Raw genomic sequence first — 24,916 nt, 5'->3', positions numbered from 1 at the left:
CCCCCTTCAATCAAGTATCTAAATGTTCTATTCCGATGGTAATTCATATACAAACGATTGTGTTAAAGCACTAGAACGAAGAGTGCTGGAAAAAATTGACAGCACAACCAACACAATCGTCCCTAGCTGGAATAGAACTGTCAGCATTGTGGCAACTTTTCTTTGACTCTGATTGTAATTTTGACGTAGGACTACTTCTTTGATTATTATGTTTATTAGGAGTTTTCAAATGCATATTACGCAGAATCGTTCTTACGATATATGTTATAAAATATACCATTAGACGGCAAATTTATCCAGCATTTTTTTCGTCTAAACAAATAAAACAAATGAGCAATTTAACAAATAATAGAGGTATGTTTTGCGAGCGGATGCGAAGGTAAATCATGTATGTTGCATTCTTTCTTCCAACTTCGTTCCCATGAATGTTGTATGTAACACAAAAATGCATGCAATAATTCGTTCTATCTAACCAGGGTACGTTTATGTAAAGGTAATCGGGACTGACTAGTGCATCAGTAACAGTGAGGCTGTGACGTGTTAGCTTAGCAAGTATCATGGAGCAGTATAATAAATTTGTCTAAATATGTTTATTTCTATTGTAGTTTACCTTAATTTATATATTTATTCATTTCAGCGTAAAGATATTCTATTTAGATTTTCTTTCTAATCAAAACCTAGAGAAAATTGTGAACGGCAATTCCGATTTTAGCTTCCTGAAGCTCTTGGTTCAACTCTTGGTTGATGTCAATCAAGACTTTTCGGCGAGCCATTCGGTTTTGATTTCCCAAGGCATGAGAATCGTTTGCTATTCTGACACTAGGAATAGCTAAAAATAAACTGTTTTGCGTATTTTGGATTTGTTCAAATTCACCTGTTGGTATCAGTTTTCGACGATGTTCCAAACCATCGATATTCATAAAACAATCTGGACTGTAGTAAAGCAAGCTAATTTACATGTTTTTAGTATTGTTGTTTAGGTCCTGTCCGAAGAATCGAAGCCATTTCTTCCGGATAGTCACATCCCTCGGGAATCGATGAAATGATAATTTGTGGAATATGTTTTCAAGATTCGAGTTGGACTCGAGCCCGGATATCAATGGTCGAACGCTCACGCATCCGGGTGCCACACATCGAGCCATAGAGTTGTCTGAAAATGGAAATCTATATATATAAAAATGGAGTGATGTCTGTCTGTCTGTCTGTCTGATTCTTATAGACTCGGAAACTACTGAACCGATCGACATGAAAATTGGTATGTAGGGGTTTTTGGGGCCGGGGAAGGTTTTCGTGATATTTTGAGACCCCCTCTCTAAGGGGGGGCTGCCATACAAATGAAACACAAATTTCTGCATTACTCGAGAATTAATCAAGCAAATGAAACCAAATTTGGCATGTAGAGGTTTTAGGATGCAATAAATGTTTCTATGATGATAAGATACTCCTTCCCCCTCTCTTAGAGGGGGCTGCCGTACAAATTAAACACAAATTTTTGCATTACCCGAGAATTAATCAAGCAAATTAAACCAAATTAGGCATATGGAAACTTAAGGGTGCAATGAATGTTTCTATGGTGGTTAGATACCCCTCCCCCCTCTCTTAGGGGTGGCTGCCATACAAATAAAACACAAATTTCTGCATTACTCGAGAATTAATCAAGTAAATGGGCGGGACGAAGTTTGCCGGGTTAGCTAGTATTTTATATATATTCCTTCGCGGTCGAGCCGCCATAAAAATACCAGTTTCAAAAAGCATCACAGAAACAACACATCCTGGGTACTAATTCCGTTATTTTGACTTTAATGGTTCTTTAACTCCTCTATCTCATGTATTATTGGCGTATTTTTATTAAAAAAAAGTAGCAGAACACGTAATATTCGCTACAAAAAAACAGGAAGTGGGTTCTATCTATGGTATAACCGCAAGGGTGACGTAGGACTATCGTTGATTTAGAGATCATTTGTTTGAAGTTGAATCTGAATTCATTCTGAATGAATGAATATTTGGGGGACTTCGAAAACGAGAGCGTTACGTTGGAGGCACAAGGTTTTATGCATCCAATATTGGATACGGAAATATCCTACTGATGGGGAAGAATAATCTTCAGAAGCTATCCTGTGAATTGCGATTGATTGAAAAATCACAAAACCAAATGTATTTGGTCACAGTGTTACATGGATAGAAAACATTCAAATAAACTTTTTCACATGAATGTAATTTCAAATTCCCAGAGGAACTGGCAGATTATTGTCAGTAACGATTAGATATTTCCACATTTTCTTCGATACTGGAAGCCCACCAGTGGTTAATGCTAACTCGATAACCATCTGCTAATAGCACTTGATTGAAACATATTTGGTCACATTGTTACATGGATAGAAAACATTCAATAAACTCTTTCACATGAATGTATTTTTAAATTCCCAGAGGAACCGGCAGATTATTTTCCAGATCTTTCTCGATGCTGAATGGCATCCAAACGGAAAGAATTCCGTGCGTGTATGTGTGTGTGTAGCGGCTACTTCGATGGTCACCTTCTCTTCTCCTGAAGGATCGGCTTCTCTGTGCTCCCTCACAGTTTCCAACAAACTGCTTGCGTTTCAGGGCAGATCTCGATCCTTCGCCGTCCAGCACCCTCAGCAACGATGTTGTCTTGTCGATGTCCTCACGAAAAATGAATGCGTCTCACCACCAGAATATCGCTAAAGTATGCTTTCTGTGCGTGATTGAATCGAGAGAAGGCGTGGTTTACGATGGCAATTTGGAAGGCAAACTAGAGGGGAATGAACTCTCTGAGCTCGGAACTTTCGGCGACTGAGCAATAATCGATTGCGGGCGCATACAATATTGGATACGGAAATATCCTACTGATGGGGAAGAATAATCTTCAGAAGTTATCCTGTTAATTGCGATTGATTGAAAAATCACAAAACCAAATGTATTTGGTCAAAGTGTTACATGGATAGAAAACATTCAAATAAACTCTTTCACATGAATGTATTTTTAAATTCCCAGAGGAACTGGCAGATTATTTTCAGTATCGATTAGATATTTCCACATTTTCCTCGATACTGGAAGCCCACCAGTGGTTAATGCTAACTCGATAACCATTTGTTAATATCACTTGATTGAAACATATTTGATCACAATGTTACATGGATAGAAAGCATTCAAATAAACTCTTTCACATGAATGTATTTTTAAATTCCCAGAGGAACTGGCAGATTACTTTCCGGATCTTTCTCGATGCTGAATGGCATCCAAACGGAAAGAATTCCGCGCGTGTATGTGTGTGTGTGTGTAGCGGCTGCTTCGAGATCTTCCCGGGGAACCGTTTGTGGCATCACTCTCCTCCTGATGGATTCCATTCTGGCCTAAGGTGCACAAACAGGCTCTTGGTAACACCGTTCATCCTCGCTTTCATGATAAACGAAGAGCTTCACCACAACAGCGACAACATGCTCCAATCGCTGTTCAATTTGAACTGAGTGGATTTCCGAGCGGCGCTCGCTTATATACCGATTGGTGATTTCAATAGCCTGTTTTGAAAGCAATTTTAAGACTATTGAAACAAGTTTTTGGATCAGAAAGTAACAAGTATAGAACGCGTAGACATTTTATCTTTCGAATGAAGTGTTTATCATACCATTTCGTTCAGTTGTTTAGGAGCTATTAACGCTCAAAATCTCGGTCTCCGGCGTAACGCTTTCGTTTTCGAAACTTTGATTTTACACCCCGGTATAGAAATGAAAGACGTAGTCCTACGTCAAAAAACACTTGTTAAGAATTGCTTTATGATCGCTGCTTCCCGTCAAAGCTAAGATGTCATAGTTGAGAGTGTATAAGTGAATCGTGTCGTTACACACTTCGAGTCCAGATTACCTTTACATAAACGTACCCTGCTTTCTAACAAACTAGCAAGATGTTAAAGTAATCAGATGCCACATTTCATCTATCACTCAAAGTGCATGCAAAATTTCATCATAGCAACGAGGAAAGTGTCACCCAACCGTGATCGTTCGTTAATTAGGAGGAGACAGCGATTATCATGCGAAGACTTATTGAGATCAGTATTACATCGCATCACAAAAATGAAACGAAATGATATATTAATATTCTCCATGACTCATATTCATAATTCTCAATGACTCAATTCCTCCTATGATAAATTGAGCAGTAGAAACAATACAATTTTATAACAATACAATTGATTGTCTGCAAACGAACATTATTTCACCGAAAAAGCTACTGCTCCCGATGCCTAATTATAAGAATGAGAGAATGGAAATAAATCACAATACCATAGCTATCCATTAAAAATAAAGCAACTTCATTATTTCATGAAATCGTGAGTATTTTCAATTTGTTTTTTCGTTTTTTCCCCATAAATTTCACATTCAATGTAATCAATGACGATATAATTTTTTTTGTATACCGATTCACATATACTTCGTCTACCATTCCACACTGTTATGTGTCCCACTGATATTCATCAATCATTTTCAGTTAAACAGTTGAACTTCCTACCAGACGCTTATTGTCTTTCTTTGTTCGTTACAAACCGTTTGAAGGTTATGAGTACATACAACAAACGACCCTTTTCAGGGCTACTATTTAGAGTTCAAAAGAGTTCAACTAACAGATTTCTGAACAACGGAAAGAATTACATTTAAAATGACCAAGTATTCTGAACAATCACAGTCCTACGTCAAACTTCCGTCCGTGCCCCTAGGCTCAGACCCTTCTACTTTTTTATTTTTGAAAAATTTCCCACATTTTCATCGAGATGCATTTGCGATGAACAGGTATTTTTTAAGTTTAGATTTTACTTGGATTTTGTCCATTTTGCATTTAGTTTATTTGCCCTCGTACAGACTTTACAATCGTACAGACTGAAACTTAAATTATGTCTCTTATCATAGCCTTGAAAGTATTCTTGGACACGCCAAAATCGTGGACATAGTAAACTGCGTTGAATGCTCTCAGACATGAGTTATATGGGTCATTTTGTTCGTAACTCGTTCTGTGAAATGACAGATTGATGAGGGGAAAATTTCGAAGAGTTCGCGTTGGGACAATTAAATTTATCTGTTGCAGCAGCTCCGAACAATCAACATTTCCCTCTATTTTTTGGACATGCCGAACATGTCATACGATTTGAAAGCAAGCAAAAAATAACCAAGCAAACGCATCTCGTCCGACGCTCGCTAACAGTCGGTTGGACCTAACTAACGTCTCCTAACCGGACAATCGGTGGAAAAAAGTATTGGTGGCGAGAAGCCGCCGCTACTGATGGCGGGTCAGCGGCCGACTAAGACTGCGTCACCTAGGCGACTTGGGACCGCATCGGTTCCTGATCCTCGTTAAATGAGGACTTCGCTCCGTTAACATTGCCCGCATAATAAATTTCATTTTGAAAAAACAAATCTATCTATATATATATATAAAAATGGAGTGATGTCTGTCTGTCTGTCTGATTCTTATAGACTCGGAAACTACTGAACCGATCGACATGAAAATTGGTATGTAGGGGTTTTTGGGGCCGGGGAAGGTTTTCGTGATATTTTGAGACCCCTCCCCCCTCTCTAAGGGGGGGCTGCCATACAAATGAAACACAAATTTCTGCATTACTCGGAAATTAACCAAGCAAACGAAACCAAAGTTGGCATGTGAAAGTTTTAGAGTGCAATAAATGTTTCTATGATGGTTAGACAGTCCTTCCCCCGCTCAAAGGGGGGGCTGCCATACAAATGAAACACAAATTTCTGCATTACTCGAGAATTAATCAAGCAAATGAAACCAAATTTGGCACGTGGAGGTTTTAGGATGCAATAAATGTTTCTATGGTGATAAGATACTCCTTCCCCCTCTCTTAGAGGGGGCTGCCATACAAATGAAACACAATTTTTTGCATTACTCGGAAATTAATCAATCAAACGAAACCAAAGTTGGCATGTGAAAGTTTTAGGGTGCAATAAATGTTTCTATGATGGTTAGACAGTTTTTCCCCCACTCAAAGGGGGGTCTGCCATACAAATGAAACACAAATTTCTGCATTACTCGAGAATTAATCAAGCAAATGAAACCGAATTTGGCATGTGGAGGTTTAAGGATGCAATAAATGTTTCTATGGTGATAAGATACTCCTTCCCCCTCTCTTAGAGGGGGCTGCCATACAAATGAAACACAATTTTTTGCATTACTCGGAAATTAATCAATCAAACGAAACCAAAGTTGGCATGTGAAAGTTTTAGGGTGCAATAAATGTTTCTATGATGGTTAGACAGTCCTTCCCGCACTCAAAGGGGGGGCTGCCATACAAATGAAATACAAATTTCTGCATTACTCGAGAATTTATTAAACAAATGAAACCAAATTTGGCATGTGGAGGTTTTAGGATGCAATAAATGTTTCTATGGTGTTAAGATACTCCTTCCCCCTCTCTTAGAGGGGGCTGCCGTACAAATGAAACCCAAATTTTTGCATTACCCGAGAATTAATCAAGCAAATTAAACCAAATTAGGCATATGGAAACTTTAGGGTGCAATGAATGTTTCTATGGTGGTTAGATACCCCTCCCCCCTCTCTTAGGGGTGGCTGCCATACAAATAAAACACAAATTTCTGCATTACTCGAGAATTAATCAAGTAAATGGGCGGGACGAAGTTTGCCGGGTCAGCTAGTTCATAATAAAAATTGCGCTTCGGTGGCGTTGATACGTAAGTACCAAAAATTGTGACATCTATTCTAGGACATCATGTATACAAACCAAGCTTTTGTAATAATACGGCTTCCAATCAAAAATAGATGTCCACTTCATAAAATAAACAGTCCTTAATGTATACTTCACTTCTGATGATCAAACTTTTCTGAACATCGGAATTTTTCGGCGACAAACAATCAATTATGTCACCGTCACCACTCCTCCTAATTGGCTGTCGGCATCCCATTGTATGTAACCGGAGATCCCCCAAACAAATTTAGCCAACCAAAACAAACAATTCTGACAGCACTGCGACCTCGCATGGTGTCATCATACCGCTCTCTCTCTCGCTCCGAAAGCTTGCAATGGCGTCTCCATCGCCATTATGGGTTTGTGAGGGAGGAAACGAATCGTGAGAGCATAAGAGCATGAGAGAGAAAAAAAATTAGAGTGGGATCCATCAACTGGAGAAGAAATTGGAAGCCCGAGTCTACCGAACGTGTCACACAGGGCACGGGCAAATGTATCCAAGCACCAGCTATAGGCACCAGTCTGCCAGCTAGCGTTAATCCAGGAAGTGTCCCGAAAACACACATTCTACACGCGGTCTTCGAGCGAGAAAGGCACCACCAGGCAGCACAACGTTTTAGCGTGCGCGCGTACACACATACCCATTCGGTCGGATCGGGTTGTGTCCAACAAACACACATCCTTCGCTTGGGCCTGGCTGTGGAAAAACGGGGACACGAACGAGGCAGAGAACACGGAAAAGTGCAGAGGCAACAGAATACGAAAGGCCCTCCCCCCATTCCCGGTGCCAGGTTTTGCGCTCAGCCATCCCGAGAATTGATTTTTCTTCCTCCTGTTTTCCAGGAGTTTGTTCCCGATATATATTTTGCGGTCGGTTATACGCGGCGGAGTGTCCGGTGTGTCCGCTCGTGTCCTATAGAGTGTATCCCTAGCGTGAGAATGGATCTGTGGAAAATTGCCTTCTCCTAGAGGGAAAATACCGACCGAATAATAATAATAATCAAGTGCAACCAGAAGTGAACAAAATCGCTCCGCTCCGAAGTGTCTCAAGTAATTTTCCTGTCCCATCGCCGAGTGAACCGAATTTCCCGGAGTGCGTGTGTTGTGTAGAGCTGTTTTTTGCTGCTTTTGTGGGGTGTGAAAAACGTGTGCTACAACCCAAGTTTGTCGCTGCAGAGGGCGGGGTGGGCGAAAGTCACAACCGTCGCGAAGCGAGGGAAACGAGGGACGGTGCGGATCGATTGCCAAAGGATTAAATACACACAGGGGCAAGTGGGGTATCCCGATTCGGACGCAAAAACGGAGCACTTTTGCACCAGTCACCAGCAGAAGCAGCAGCCGCAGGAGAACCACTCGGAGTGCTGTTATGCCTTGCTACGCTTAAATCAAAATATTTACCCATACATCTCAGGTGGATTGCAATCCTGTTTCGGGCGGGGGCATCCGACGACGACGGGCCAAGTGCCACTGGCAGCGGAAACCGTAGGCAACCGAGGAGGAGGAGGACAGGAGGCAGAGTACGACCACGAGCAAGCAGCAGGAGGAGCAGAACTAGTGGAAAGAAGGTTTGGGCAACAGTTTATCGTCTATAGTATTCGCACCCCTTTCAAAACATCCATCCCTAAAACAATAAACATCCCCCCTGTCAATCCCACCCACTGCAACCGCACAATAGAGACAGAGAGAGAGAGTGCTCAGCAAACTTGGCAGTGGAGTTGGGGTAGGGGGAGTCGAACCAAGCAAACATCCTTTGAGATCGGCAGTATATCTAATAAAATCTGACATATTTTCTGTGGGTTTATCTCTCGCTTCGCTGCCACTGACTACTGCTGTTGTTGTTATTGTTGTTCGATGAAGAAATGAAAATTTTTGTTTCCCGAGAACCATAAGCGCCATGTTCTCTCCGTTTTTTGTTTGCTGCTGCCGTTTGGGAGAAGATAATTTTAAACGTGATGTGGCATGTAATTGGGAACAAATTAACTGATTGCGCGAACTTTATCGAGTCCCAACGAGCAGCGGCAAACAACCTGGTCAATATTGTTTTTTTCAGTGCTCTCGGTGTCTTCGGGGGTGGGCAAGACTTTCGTGCTCAGATTACCCCCCAAAAGTGCTGTCACAAAATATCTGCATCTCAACTGCAGTAGGCAGGGGGAATGTTTAAAGTTCAAGGTCTCTTCTGGAAGAACGCAACTGGCGCTCGATCCCCCGGGGATCCGTCACACGAGCCACACTGTACGATCCTGGAGAACGATGCGTGGTGCTTGGAGCAATGTTACCGTCTTCGGAATTCGAAATTCAAGAACAACCGCAGCATGTGGGCACTTCCATTATACAATCCAAATCCCGTTGGCGACACTGTTGAAAAATTCCACCAACCACCGCTCTTTACGTGGACGGAATTTACACCCGATTCTTCTCGCAATAAATCCTTTCCTCGAGGCGATTAGAAACGAAGAAGAAATAAAAAAAACACACACACAAGAGAAACGAAAGAGTATTGCACATGAATATTTGTGCTGTTTTTTTTTGCTCTCTCCATCCTCTGCTGGCGCCTGATTCCCTTCCAGCGAATATACCATACATAAATATGGATTTATGCAAGATTTTCGTGCGTTCGATGCCATTGTAATAATAACCACTGGGAAGTCCCTTTTCGTATTTCGAATTTTGATTCGGAACCTCTTCGATTCGGGTTTGCTTGCGATAAGCCGAGACGAAACGGGACCAAAAGTCGCCGTGAGCGGGGAACGGTATTTCAAGGATTCGATTCGAACGTTATTTGGCCCCCGATGTGGCCTAGGATTCGGAATGAATTTCGGTGATTGAGAATTATTACAGTTTCGTGGTGTTCGGGGTACGGACCGATTTAGCCGGAGCTGTTGCTTCAGATGGTGGATAATATCAAAATTTTGGCGATAAAAGGCTTAATTTTTTTTTAGCATTTTCATCCTATTCCAGAGAGAACAACATTTGATACTTGCCTGGAAAGCTGAAATATACGACAGCCCAATAGCTGACGAAATTTAATCTGCGTAATCTCTTTAATAATTTAGCCAGCCTGTGTATATAAGGGGCTGTCCATATACCACGTGGACAACTTCAGGGGGGGTAGGGGGTAAGAAAATGTCCACGCTTGTCCATGGAGAGGGGGGGGAGGGAGTATAGACCGAGTCCACGTGGACAGGAATAATATTTTTTAGATACAATCACCTATACATTCAAAATTAAATAACACATATTCTAGAATATGGATAACAATAGATTGTGTTATATCAATTTTCTATAGATTATTTTCATACAGAATTGCGTGTGAAATCATGTTTCAAAGTATTCTAATTCCGACAATTTCTGGAAATGAATATTTACATTTGCATGAGTTTGTCTATGCACCTATGTAGCTGATTCAGAATATTTCAGGAGGTGAGAAAAGATCATATTTGATGAAAAAATCCTTCTACACATATGGTCAATTCTCAGCAAGGACAGAGTTATTGAACTTTTTTCAAGCCTAATTTTATGTCTTGGACTGACTTTAAATTGGAAAGTACGCTACTTAGAATAATTATGCTGCTCATTAGAAAAAAAATTGCGTAGAATGCAGTTGTAAAACATTCAAATGAATGAAACCAAGTAACTCTTAGAGGTAAAGAAAAAACTAAAAATTTGGTATTTTTTAACGTAGAACTACGTCTTTCATTAAGGGTGCCAAATCAGAAAACAGTTTTTATGAAATAAAGTTAACGCTAATAACTATTTTTTGCTGCGAACGGATTTTGGCGATTTACATACCAAACGAATCGGAAATTCCCTAAGATTTGTTTGATATGCTATACATTACAATCCCATAGTCTGTATACGGCTTAAATTGATGAAAATTGGAAGCATTCCCATTTCCTCATACATTTGTTCTGTCCATTTATGTGCTTTCCCGAACAGAACTGTCAATAACGAGTGACTTATCGACGAGCAACGGAGGGGAAATCGTAAGAGTAAAGTCTCCGTAAACAAAGGAAAAAAAGAAAAACGAAGGGGAATATTTGCCTAGAGTATAAACAGTGGATCTCGCTGAGGCAAACTTTCATTCTTTGTGTGGACACCGTCTGGACAACATCGGTGCTGGACGAGCTGGACGGCGAGGGATCGAATGTCTTTCTCAAGGCAAAGGGGGTGGAGGAGTAATATGATGGATAACATAAAGTTTTCCAAGGGCCCTTTTGAAGGTTAGAGACGAATGATCTGAAGAAGTTTAAAGTCTCAAGCAAGGAAGGAAGGCAAACTTTCAGTATCGTTCTGTATTCAAAGCAATGAATATCGCTTGTTCTTCCTTGTTTTGCGTCATCGTTTCGGATTGAGCTGTGGACGCGACCAAATTACTCACTCGCTGATGTTTCTGCCATTGCATCAAACTGACGCCATTGCATTAAGGTTCTGAGCTACACAATTGTGTGGGTAATCATCTAGCTAGGCTATCGTCTGCTCACCAAGAAAATAAATGTTCTGGAATTTTATCAGTGATTTGGTTTCGCATGACGGTAGGAAAACTCTCTCCACAAAGGATGACAGCTAAGCTATATTAAGGATGACAGCTGGCAATATTAACAGAAAGGGTTTCTGTTGAGAAGAGCGCAAAACGGAGATAAGTGTGTGTATATTTAGTTGCTTCAAGCCATCGTATATGGATATTTGTGTGCGTGTTTCATAACCCGTACGTAAAAATAGTGCATCTTCGCTACGCTGAAACCCCATTTGTATCTGCTCCCGTGTGCATTGGCCCTGTAACGATGTAACAATCGCCTATTTTTTTATGCTATGATTGACGATTGTTTGGTGTTGCAAATTATGCAGTCGTAACGATAAATATAAACAAGGTGGGGAGACAGCGGGAGGGAAATATTTACGCTAGGGTATTAGTAATGAATCTCTGCTGAGGCAAATATTCAGCCTTTTTCCAAGCAGTTAACATTGTTTTCTGTCATCAATGCATTGAACTGACGCTATGGTGAAGCAGGTGTTAATATTGTGCACCAAAAAATTATTTGGGGGATATTAAGTTATTAATTTATTTGGGCTCGCGAACCAGTCTTGCAACTGCTTTCAACTAGGATTACATTTGCGCTTATCTTGATCATAATGAAGCAGTGCTGCTGTTTTCGAGGTTGTTGAGATTAACAGTTTATTTCGTTTATTTAGTAACCAAGAAAGTAAATGTCGTTCTAAAATTTTTTATGTGATTTGGTTTCGCTTACCAGTAGCAAAACATTCTCCACTAAGGATGACAGCTGAGCTTATCTCGTGCATGTATTGATCTGCGAGCACAAGAATGAATCATCAAAAAATTATCATCAAATGATACTACAATTAAAAAAAAAATTGATGGGTTATATCTATGACATAAATGCAAGGTTGACGTGGGACGTGGTACGTTAGCTTAGCAACACAATGGCACAAAGGCAAGCGAGTACAAAAGTACCCGCAGTTTTTATTTGCAAAGCCGATTTCCCCAGACTCCTTCGTTTTGAAGGCTGTGTTGGGGAACCACATTTCAATCGGAACAAAAAAATGCCGATTTCCTCCAGGCACCTTGGTTTTGAAATCTCTGTTAGGGAACACATTTCGGTGGGAACAAAAGCTCCCCTTACTTTCGTGTGTTCGCAATGCTGATTTCCCCAAGGCTGCTTGGTTTTGATGGCTGTGTTGGGGAAACGGTAAATCGGGCCAATTGAAGCGAGGCAGTTAGGGCGTTTAGATAACGCTTAACATTTTACAGTTGTTCAATTGTTTATCTAATGAAAAATAACATTTTATTAATTGCGATGGATGCGTAGAAATATTCCCTATCAATTGATGCAAACATCTTTCCGATCCAGTAAGAAATGTTCGAGTTATAAGCATTCGAAATCTTTCATTTTTTCCTGCATGTTCAGTGTTTAGGTTTTCATTTTATCCCCCATATATTCCGGTTAGACGTAGTCCCACGTCAAAAAACATTTCAGGGCGACCAAACTGGTAGAATGGTTATTTCAAAATTTTCGTAGCATTTTAAATTAATATCCGCAGTTATAATCAAGCGACTTGAATTAAACCACAGCGTAGTTCTACGTGAACAATGCGGTCGTGTCTTGAACACAACCTCTCATTTTTTTTTTATGGGTTTTCATTATTTCCCAAAAATGCATGATAAACTGGATTGTTTCTATCAACCAAATTGAAGCTCTCCAACCACTCTACAATTCCTTCCTTGACACCACACAGTTATTGATATTGTTATCTACCACTAATCTAGATAATTTGGTTGGTGGCAATCAACAACAAAATTTTATGCCAAATTTCCTCAAATGAAAGCAATTGAATCGTACTAAGCAGCTTAATTTTTGAATTTAAGTCAGTTTTAGGCAAAAAACCGGTCTCGACGAAAGTTCAATAATTCTTACGTAGTGAGATTTGATCATAGCCGTGGAAGATTTTTTTCATCAAATATGATCCTCTATCACTTGAAATATTCCGGATCAGCTACCTGACAACCTGTATATAGCAATATTTTAAATCGATTTAACAGTGGCAGCGGCTGATGAATTTGGCATTAAATTGCTCTCCAGTGAACTGTTCGAATTGAAGAGGAGGAAAACTAACACCCCTATTCTGTATTTCGATCGACTCGAAATATTTCGAACCACTTGAAAAAATTCCATTCTGTATTACGTTCGATTTGTTTTTGCATTTCGTTTGATCTGTTACTCTTCGAACATCAAATGGGCAACACGTTCGAAATAGGGAATACGAAATTTTAACTCTAACGAGATGATGGTTTCGATTGAAATGCAAATCCGGTGGAATGTATAATATGGGTATAAAGAGCAATACAAATAACTTTTCGAGCAAGGTGAGCAAAAAATCAATGAGTAGTGAGTTTTCTGATGTAATTTTCCCCGTGACCATTTTGGAAGCCATCTAGACACTCAATACAGATTTGTCAATAAGCAGTTGAAAAATAGAAAAAAATATATTGAAAATATTTTGAATAAGCTATTGGTACCCTCAGAAAATTCCCCGAAATATGGCGTAAAAGGTTTCTTATTGTGCTGACGATTAGAAATGAACGAGTATGAAAATGAAACGACATTTCCTGTGACCAATCGTATTCCGGAGTGGGAAAAGAACTACACTTGACAAAATATTAGATTAAAATTATCACATCGACATCGAAAATTATGAGTTATTTCTGAAACACTGTAATTCTGTAAAAAATAATGCATTCGTCAAAACAACAACTGGGTTTTGTATAGAATATTTTCAAGTTTTGAGATTAGTTGTACGTTCATTATATCATGAAATATTCTTAATTCAAAATTTAAGGGTAATTTTTCATTCGATAGAGAATACCACTGTAAAAAATAGTTCTACTGAAACTTTCTATGAATTAAATGAAAGCGAAATAATCAGGTCGATTGGATTGTTATTGGGAATATATTTTTAAAATCTATAGAAACTTTGGAAGCAAATCAAAAACGCTTTATCGTTTCTAGCGATGTTTCTTGTCAACAACGCATATACACGTCAAACTAAAAATATGTGCGTACGATATTCCTAAATAAGAAATTCTATAATATAAGAAATTCGTAGCTTGAAAATACTGTATTTTTTATCTTCATGTCATCATTTATATCGAAGCTACAGGCGTTCCGAAATCGCTTAAAAATTTCGACCCTTTACTCGTCAATCCTTCTTCACGTGAAGATCTATAGATATCATTGCATGCTTCCTACTTTATCTTTTATTTTCTTGAATTTATTTAATCGATAAAAAATAATTTATGCATATAAAATTGTTCTGTTCGTTTCCGTATCAGAAACTCGAAAAGTTCGGCAGTGATGGAACTCATATTATGACATAATATACAATCACTTGCAAGTGTTTGAAAAATCGTGAACTAGAATTGTGTCTGATAATGATTTTAAATCCATTTATTTTTATTCGATTGGCTTTGCTCAAGATCAATCTTTGGAATTGTGTGTTTATATTCGGATGCGGATTATTCAACTGTATATTGCGGGTTTCCATGTTGGCGAACCAGATAGTATTACAAGTATTTCACAATTAAACTCATATGAAACATATGCTTTTACTATTTTTAGAGTAATACTTGCCGTTTTGGAATATTACTTATAAAACATTTTCATAAGTGGGAACTATTGCACTCAAATGCAATCTATTTTCAGCTATTTCACAATTTAAAAATGACTGTGTTTCACATGTCAAACAAGTCTATGATCAATTGTGAATTTATTGATCTAAGAATCGTCTAAATTCGTCTGCAGCAAATTCAGTTATCAACGGTTATCATTGTAGCAGTTTGTGAAACATGTTCGGCAACAACAACAAAAAACTTACATTTGCGCTGTGTTTATTCATATATGCAATTAATGGCCAGGCCGCCATATAATTTGACATGAGGAATAGTAAATCCAATAGTACAAAATAATGAATAGTGAACTCAGATGGTTTTGAGAACAGTTCGCAAATCAATGTTGACTATATCGGCTTACCCTTAGAACGTTTTAAAGCAGGTTATTGCTAACTTTCCACTCTCAATTAACTCTAAATACGAAACAATAACTACTAATCGAAACTACACCCATTAAGATCAAACCAATTAAAAACGAGTTTATTCGTGCTGAAAGTGCAGAACGACAAAGATATGAATGAAACGAAGAAATCGCCGAAGACCGCTTTAGTTTCATGTCAAATTTTGCGGCATAAGCACTCTGTCAGTGCATTACGCGTTCTTTGTTAAGATAGCAGTTTTATTCTTCCAATCATTTCGGTAGTTAAAAATGTAAAATAAGTCCCAACATTTCATATCCCAAAAAAAACTCTTTGATGTTGAGCTAAAGGCTTTTTCGTAAGCAAGCCTTATTTTTTTCAGTACATTCATAATAAATATTTAGTACACTTTTTGACATACTCATACTTTACATTAAATAAGCTTAACAGATTCATTTAATGTGCCCATACTCATACTGGTACATTATAATAAATATGCCATAGCAATAGAAGAACAGTACAAGAAAGCAAAATAAGAGATTTTTTTTTTTTAATTTTTTTTAATTTTTTTCAAGTGATTTTCAACTTATTTGGCTGGTTTGTCACTTGTACTTCCATTTTTGGAAGAATGTCGGGAGTGAGAATTGAACTCGTGACCTTCAGCGTGAGAGGCATGGATGTTACCACTACGCCAGATCGCCTCCTCTACAAAATAAGAGACACTTTGCAAATAGACACACATCAAAGGTAAAAGAAAGTTGTTTGCGCGCTCTCCGTTTTACTCTCAGTCAAAAAAGGCTTTCTTCCGTGTCTCCTCTTCCTGAAAAACGTAGTTCTACGTCAAAAGGTGCTCTTATTTGTGCAATTGAAGCATTAACACGAGTGAAAGCTTCTTTTCTGCCAACCCAAAAGCATCGTTTGATGGTCGTATTGAAAAAGACCCCGCGTCTCCACAATTATCATGATCTCTTTGGCCTTGTGGAGGCGCTCAAATTCTACAGTTGTTTCAGGAAATACCAAATGGGCTTTCACCTAAGTACATAAACAGAATGATGAATGATGTTATTTGTCACTAATTTGTTTTTTTCTTAAACAAAATAAACTGAAATGAAAATGGCAAAGAGTTTTCTTTCTTTGCCATTTTTATTTCAGTCAGTATGATCTCGACCGGCTCGGAGGAAAACTCGATTGTCAATAATACCGGTTTTCTAAGGAGACAACCCTCTGCGACTTATCAGCATAGATCAGGGACTTCACAAAGCCACGTAACAAATAGCACAACGTTCTTAAATCGCATGATCGCAAGTACACATAAACTCTATACGATTTGTTATGCTTTGGTAGATATGAAAAATCCATGACCGGAGAAAAATCGAAGAAAATGACTTCCACAGTTGATAATAATACCATAAGGCGTTCAAATTGTTCAGTTTTTTATGTTACGAGTTGTTTTCAAAGAAAAATTATGATCATGGTTTGTCCGAAAAATGATAATGGCTTGTCTAGTTTTAGAAATCACCATTTTTGAATGATCTTGAAATCGAGTTTTCAAGTAGATGTTGCATTTCTCATTCCTTGAGTTTCCTGTTATCATATTGATCCTTTAATAATTTAGGCTTTCTTCGGAATATTGCCTTTTTTGGGCATGTTGAAGCTGAACAGCACTCAACACAGATAAACATTTTCGTTCCCCAAACGTTTATTTCATTCAATTCAAAAATTTTGATGATTGTGGTATACCTTATTCAGTAAATTCGCCTAGAATCGAATGAATCAAGTTTAAACTTAATTTTAACTATTTCCCAAAGAGCGTCAATTTTCGATGGTTGAAACTAATGATTGACAAGTTCACTGCAAAAAGAAAAAAAAATGGAAGAGAAGTGTCCAAAACACGACCGCATTGCTAACGTAGGACTACGATATTGTTGTCGGTGTGAATAAACATTACAGAAATTTAAGAATGAACACTTCAGCACAATTATTTGATAGCACTGACAAGAGCCGACAGATAGGTCCTTGCTCTGAGAGGCGCGAGTGATTCACAAAGCAATGAAAATGCCAATTTGAGTGAATTGTCAAATTAACTCTCAGCATTCACATGTGCTGCTCGCTGCCTAGATCGACCTTTAAAAACTGACGTTTTTGATGTATTGAAGTCGGTCTCTTAGCAAAACTACACCTACAAGGCTCCCAAAATCATCACTACCAAAGGAATAACACACAAATTATGCTATGCAACACCTTTCGAGAACGGCCACAGAAAATCCGAAATGAATCGGTTGGTTTCTTCACATCGGGCTTGGAATGCACTGCACTTTGACACCACTTTCAACCCCGAAAACAATACGAGTATTCACGCAAATTAAATGGTTGATCGAAAAAAGTCGTCCAAATACACTTCTGAATTCATACAAGCTCTTCTCCGGCACGAAAAAATAAAGACGGATGGGTAGTGTCATGGACATAATTGTAGAAACGTTGGACTAAACTACACTATTTGTGTATTAGCAATCAAAATCCTTCCATCAATTGAAAAGACATCACCGTTCGAAAACTTTCACTTTTTCACCCGAAACATTAAACTGGTCCCCTGTATTGAAAGGTTAGACTTATTTCTTCGTCAAAATATAAGAGCCCTAAATTGACCATCTTTGTGTTGTTACAGAATAACTAAGTCCACGCAAAAGTCATCAGCGATGGAGATCGATCCACGGACGAAATAAGATCGATTCATCCATACAACTGATCTGCTCTGCGAGAAACATTGGGCTGTTGTTCTATTAAAAGCACAACAATCATATCAACTGTCTCCGCTGTCCGGTGGTCTAACGGAACAATGGAAGAACAGAAGGAACATGAACACGATCAAAATCCGTCTGTGAATGCTAATGAGCCTAAATCTATATTTATCTATATATATATATAAAAATGGAGTGATGTCTGTCTGTCTGATTCTTATAGACTCGGAAACTACTGAACCGATCGACATGAAAATTGGTATGTAGGGGTTTTTGGGGCAGGGGAAGGCTTTCGTGATAGTTTGAGACCCCTCCCCCCTTTCTGGCTGCCATACAAACGAAACACAAATTTCTGCATTGCTCGGAAATTAATCAAGCAAACGAAACCAAAGTTGGCATTTGAAGATTTTAGGGTGCAATAAATGTTTCTATGATGGTTAGACACTCCTCCCCCCACTCAAAGGGGGGGGGGGGCTGCCATACAAATGGAACGCAAATTTTTGCATTACTCGGAAATTAATCAATCTAACGAAACCAAAGTTGGCATGTGATAGTTTTAGGGTGCAATGAATGTTTATATGATGGTTAGACACTCCTCCCCCCACTAAAAGGGCTGCCATACAAACGAAACACAAATTTCTGCATTGCTCGGAAATTAATCAAGCAAACGAAACCAAAGTTGGCATTTGAAAGTTTTAGGGTGTAATAAATGTTTCTATGATGGTTAGACACTCCTCCCCCCATTCAAAGGGGGGGGGGGCTACCATACAAATGAAACACACATTTCTGCAGTACTCGGGAATTAATAAAGCAAAACGAAACCGAATTTGGCAAGTGGAGGTTTTAGAATGCAATAAATGGTTCTATGGTGGTCAGACACTCCTCTCGCTTCTCTAAGGGGGGGGGGAGGCTCTGCCATACAAATTAAACACAAATTCCTGCATTACTCGGGAATTAATCAAGCAAACGAAATTTGACATGTGAAGGCTTTAGGGTGCAATAAATGTTCTTATGGTGAATAGACACTCCTCCCCTCTCTCTAAGGGGAGGCTGCCATACAAATGAAACACAAACTTCTGCATAACTCGAGAAATAATCAAGCAAATTGAGCCAAATTTGGGATGTGAAGATTTTTGGGTAAGAGAAATGTTTCTATGATGGTATGACACCCCTCCCTCCTCTGGAATGGAGAGGGGTCTCATAAAAATAACACACATATTTCAGCCAAATATATTCCAACCAAACATGACAATTGAAAATTTTCGGAAATCTCTGAAACAAATGGAAAAGTTCGAAAAATTCAATTCGCATTTGTTCTACAGTTACATACTGACAAGCGTTATTAGTTCATTTGATGTTTGCGCTAACGAAATTGATCTTCGTTCGAAAGTGGAAATGGATTTTAATGTGATAAAACGCACTCCTATATCATCTTCTATCTATATAAATAAATATGGATCGCCGAATGTGTTGATAAGAGCAAAACTCGAGAAAGAAATTGTCCGATTTAGAGCTCTTTTTTATTCTATCATATTTTCTGTATCAAACATTTATTCCATGTAACGAAGAAACATATTATTTACAAGTAGTTGAAAAATCTTGAACGAGAATTGTGTCTGAAAATAATTTTATTTTATAATGACGAGTTTTGCTAGAAGTAATAGAAATTTTCCAGTAAAAGGTAATTTATAAGGGTAGATTGGAAGATCAATCAATGAACAGTTTTGCGATTGGACCCACAAACGTGGGCTTAATAAGATAACGTGGATGTTGTAACGAAAAATAAGTTTTGGGCGAGTCGAAGTTTGCCGGGTCAGCTAGTATATAAATAAACAAATGGAATTAAAAAAAAATTAAATTTTCAAACAATAAGCGGACAATAGTTTCATTGAATATATCTTGCCAAACCCGTCTATGAGGCGCGATTCTATAAAATGCGAACAGTTTTACGTGTCGTGATTTGACGTGAATTGTAAAGGGTGTGTCACATCAAATTGCACGGAAAAAACGCTGTAGAAATTTAATTTTTAGGAATTATATCTTCAGCTTCCGCTTATAATCAGATAAGAGTGTATAGATCACGTTGGCCATGCTTCACTGTCAATTTTTCGTAAATTTGGAAAAATGTCGTCGAACGAAAAAGAGCGTCGTGAATTAATCCTGCGCACTCATTTCGAGAATCCGGAGTTGTCACATCGGGACATCGGTAAGATGCTGGGAATCGTCCAATCCCCGGTCAGCAGAGTACTAAAACGATACTTCGAGAACCTAACCATCGACCGGAAGGTGAAGAACGGCAAAAATGGATGCTCCGTCAGTGAAAAAGATCATAAGCGCGTTTTTAAGCAGTTTAGACGTGATCCGAGAAGTTCGGTCCGGGATGTCGCCAATAAGCTGAATTTGTCAAGTTCATTCGTCCAGCGGACCAAGCAGCGGGAGGGCCTGCGTACATACAAGGTTCAGAAGGCACCTAACCGCGACGAAAGGCAAAACATGGTGGGGAAGACGCGAGCCCGGAAGATGTACACCGAAATGCTGACGAAGCCGCATTACCTGGTAATGGACGACGAAACCTACGTCAAAGCGGACTTTCGTCAGCTGCCGGGCCTGTTGTTCTTCTCCGCAGAGGACAAATTCAGCGTTCCGGAGGAGATTCGCAAGCAGAAACTATCCAAGTTTGCCAAAAAGTACATGGTGTGGCAAGCGATCTGCTCTTGCGGAAAGCGGAGCGCCCCCTTCGTGATGACCGTCACGGTAAACGGGCAGGTTTACCTTAAGGAGTGCCTACAGTAGCGCTTACTACCACTATTGAAGCAGCACGAGGGCCCGACCATCTTCTGGCCGGATCTCGCTTCGTGCCACTATTCAAAGGACGTGTTGGAGTGGTACGAAGCCAACGGGGTCACCTTCGTGCCAAAGGAAATGAACCCGCCCAACGCGCCGGAGCTTCACCCAAAAGAGAAATATTGGGCGATTATGAAGCAGGCCCTCCGGAAGAACCCAAAAGTTGTCAAATCGGAGGCGGACTTCAAGAGAAAATGGATTTCTGTTAAAAAAAAACTACAACCTGACGCTGTACAGAACCTTATGGACGGGGTAAAGAGGAAGGTGCGAGCATACGGGCTTGGGCTCGAAGTATGAATAAAAAGAAAATGCCAAAAGTTGTTTAATAGTTTTTATTTTACTGTCTAAAATTTTCAAAAGGATCGGTCTACTGGGCGAATTTCTACAGCGTTTTTTCCGTGCTGTAATTTGATGTGACACACCCTTTATTTCGATTTGATGCTATCTAATCTACAGAACCTCTGTTGCTGACTGTGTACTCGGTTGTTCTCCAACAATAATATTGCCGTGTCAGAGTGTCGGCACTCCTCTCATTTTCAGCATCGGATTGTCGTCAGATCAAAGCAGCCTGCTTGCCATAACATGTTCGCGATGACGGAGGTGCAGTGTCGGCATCTATTATCGTGGTGTGAAGCAAGTAACTGTCTGTCAGATTAGCAGACCCCCAGAGGCAGCTTGCATTTGTTACGATTTGAATGGAAATTGTTACTTGATGTTATTTGAATACTTAAACACGTTCTCAATTTTTTTTTCTGTAAATTCCCAGATATTTCTACCATTGTATAAATTTGACTATTGTTGCTTACGGTGAGATAAAATGGAACGTCGGTCGAAAATAGTTAGTTTCGAAACATTTGAGTTTTTATGGTTGTGAAATCTAGTTCTGCTACGAAAATGGGAAAAAGTTGTAGCGTCTAATGGCGTAATATGCCCCCATTGGCAAACGCCGGTGAGTGGCACAATTATGCTCTATCTGGCACACAAAGTCCCCGCCAAGAAAAGCGATTTGTACGATTTAATCTCATCCAGCACCATCCACAGCCTTGTGCGGATCGTGCAAATTTCTAACGAGTTTTCTTGAGAATATTGCTGGCAGCAGCAGAGAAATGCCAACAATGCACACGCGTCCCGGGTACACAATCCACATGCCAACACACACACACAAAGCACAGACTCCCCACAGAGCCCCGCCTCGATTAGCGAAACCGTCAAAACCAAAACTTCAGCTCGTAAAATGGCATAACTGAGCAGAACTATGTACTACGCAAGGAGCAGCATTGTGTTCCAACAGTCGGCAGTTTTTCATGTCATAATCCTCACGCTGCTGCCACAATGATTGCGGTGCTTGAGCATTGATTGTCGGATTTAACGACGCGTACGTTTTCCAGCGATTGAATAACCCGTTCGGCCTCCACCCTCCCGGGTTGATGTTTAGTACCCCCATGGCAGAATGCCATCCTCCCATTGAGTATTTCCAATCGATTCCTCTGTTGTTGTCGTCGTCGTCGTCGGTCTTCTCAGGTGATCTCTGTCCCAGTCGCGTAGCAATATATACAAAGTAAAGAGTGGTCTACGAAGCCATCCCCACCCCTATCGGATGGGCGTTCAACAGCCCCATCACAACTTGTGCGGTGATTTCCACTTTATACATACTTCATTTGCAGCAGCAGCAGCAGCAGCAGCAGCAGCAGCAGCAATCAAATTCCAGCTACGACCACGTTCCACATCATTTCACTTCCCCGCTCTAATTCTTGCGTTTTTTTTTTCTAGGATTCGCGCGCTGTACACAGAAACTTGTTGAGCGCAATGAAATGCCACCTCCTCGCGAAATGCAGTATTCAAACCAGCTCCACCATCCCACCCCACCCGGGGAAAGAATGCTTGGGCGCTGCGCGTTCAGGGAGAGGGATGGCCATCAGGGTTACCATATCTACAGAATAATCTGTATTTCTACAGATTTTTTTGAAACATTTTGAATCCAAGAATCTGCAGATACAGATTACAGATTTTTTTAGGTTTCATACAGAATTTACAGATTTTTATAAATAATGTTCCGATAACAGTTCGGGCTTGATAATAATATTATTTTTTCCCAATCTAACTTTTTCTATTCATATAGCCTTTGAATTTCAAAAGTGCGCTCATACCGTCGTGGGAATTTATTTACTTTGAAAGATTTGACAATCGGAAGGGGAAGTGGGGGCATAGTGGTCACCCTAAAGAATATGCCCATTTCCAGCGTCTACATACCGCTACAATTCCCGTTTTTCTTGGAATATTATAGTTCAACTCATTGTTGTTCAAGATAGCATTCGGCTTTCACTATCAAAATTCAAAATTGTACATTTTTCGTCATTAGAAAAAAAGGTGAAAATCGATCTTTTTTTTGCCTTGGAGGTGAAGTGGTCACTCGCACATATCAAGCTAAATGTGATAGATTTATGCTTTTTTTTCATCCAAATTTTTTCAAATCATATTCGATATAGTAGGTATATGTATGAAATAAGCTTGGTCTATTCACCTAGAGCAGTGGTACTCAACCTTTTTTTCGTAGGGGCCACAAACACGTGTTGGTAATGATGCCGCGGGCGCAAAGAAAAAAAAAACTAAATGAAGAAGGGTGATGTTTAAGACACAACCGCTCTGTTAACATAGAATTACGAAAATATTGCCGTCGAGCACAAACATTGAAGAAATTTAATAATAGAGCTCTTTAATAGATTTGATAGATTTGATAGCAAAGACAAGGATTGACAAATGAATGCTTTCACTGAGTGAGGAGTGAGGAGCAATTTTAGTAGATTGTCAAATTAATTCTAAGTATCAACATGCACTGTTGATTGTTCGCTATCTAGAGCACTGAAACTGGAATACTGAACTTCTTGTACTTGTACTCAGTACTTTTTCAGTATCTTCTAGCAAAATCACATCTTCAACACAGAACGAAACATCTCAGCAGACACAGAACGGTAACAGAAAATCCGAACCGACACTATTATGTGGTGGCTGCGGAGGCGTAAGCAATACCATCGAAACAAAATTTCAACTTGAGTTATTCACCGAAGAACACAACTATTTGTACAACTGACAAAGAGGTGTCAACGCTTGAAACATTGCACCCCAAATGTAACGCTTTTGTTTCAGAAATTTCAAACATACACCCCAGTACAGGTTTAAATATGATCTGATTCAAAAATACAGAGGCAATCTTCACCATACGGCACGCAAATCGACGCGGTGTCCCCACCGAACAGAACTGTACCATACAAAAACATTTACACAGAATCGAGCAAAACCATTGTGTGATATCAGCATTGAGAAAGACTGCTGTTTGATTGTTGGAGCGAGACGACTTGAATGATGAATGATGAATGATGTTGATGTTTTCAATTATAGAGGCCTTCAAATTCATCAGTTCATTGAAATTGAAATCAGCCTTGAAAAAGACCTATTTCCAACTAAACACTCGGCCTTGAGAAAGACTGAAAGACTCGCTGCCGTCTGTTACTAGCTAGATGACTGATGAATTGTGAATACCGTGTTTTAAAATCGCGAATGATTTGTTTATATTCAATGAATAGAATACGGGGTAGCTAAGATTGTAATATTATCTCTATCCACATTGTCCGTAGAACGAATGCTGCAATTGCATTTCGAGCGACCAATTTACGTATGTCTAATTAACAGTAATATTTAAATATTGTACCTCCCTCAAACATACTCGGCCACAAGAACACGATAGGAAAATGTGTATTCTTCCAGTTTTCCTTAATTAAAATCATTTACGGATTGGAGAACCGTAATGTATAATTTATCGAAAAAATTAAAAAAATTAGCGATTCGATTGGAATGCAAACTATCAAAATTGATTCACAGCCAAAATAATGCTAACATAACAGCTTAACGGTAAAACTGTTTCATAGAAAAACCAGTTTTCTGATTTGGTACCATCACTGGAAAACGTAGTCTTATGTCAAAAAAATGGGTGGGCTATATCTATTATATAACCGCAAGGTTGACGTGGGACTACCCTAGTTTAGCAATCATTTGTTTGTATTGA

The 24,916-nt window shown here is 39.3% G+C and overlaps 1 protein-coding gene across 3 annotated transcripts in view; it reads left to right on the top strand.

The window, feature by feature from the left end:
• Positions 1-7,183: 7,183 nt before the first annotated feature.
• Positions 7,184-24,916, top strand: part of LOC129763146 (protein unc-13 homolog A) — a 139,189-nt gene continuing 121,456 nt past the window's right edge. For 2 of the 3 annotated variants that reach the window (XM_055761945.1, XM_055761944.1), the window contains exon 1: positions 7,184-8,298. The gene's annotated coding sequence lies outside the window, so the exon portion shown is untranslated. The remainder of the gene's footprint in view (positions 8,299-24,916) is intronic. The other variant, XM_055761946.1, reaches the window with a different exon arrangement.

Source organism: Toxorhynchites rutilus, chromosome 1 (genome assembly GCF_029784135.1).
Source record: "Toxorhynchites rutilus septentrionalis strain SRP chromosome 1, ASM2978413v1, whole genome shotgun sequence".
Classification (NCBI taxonomy): domain Eukaryota; kingdom Metazoa; phylum Arthropoda; class Insecta; order Diptera; family Culicidae; genus Toxorhynchites; species Toxorhynchites rutilus.
Note: the sequence above shows the minus strand (reverse complement) of the source record. Positions and strands in the feature narration are given on the sequence as shown.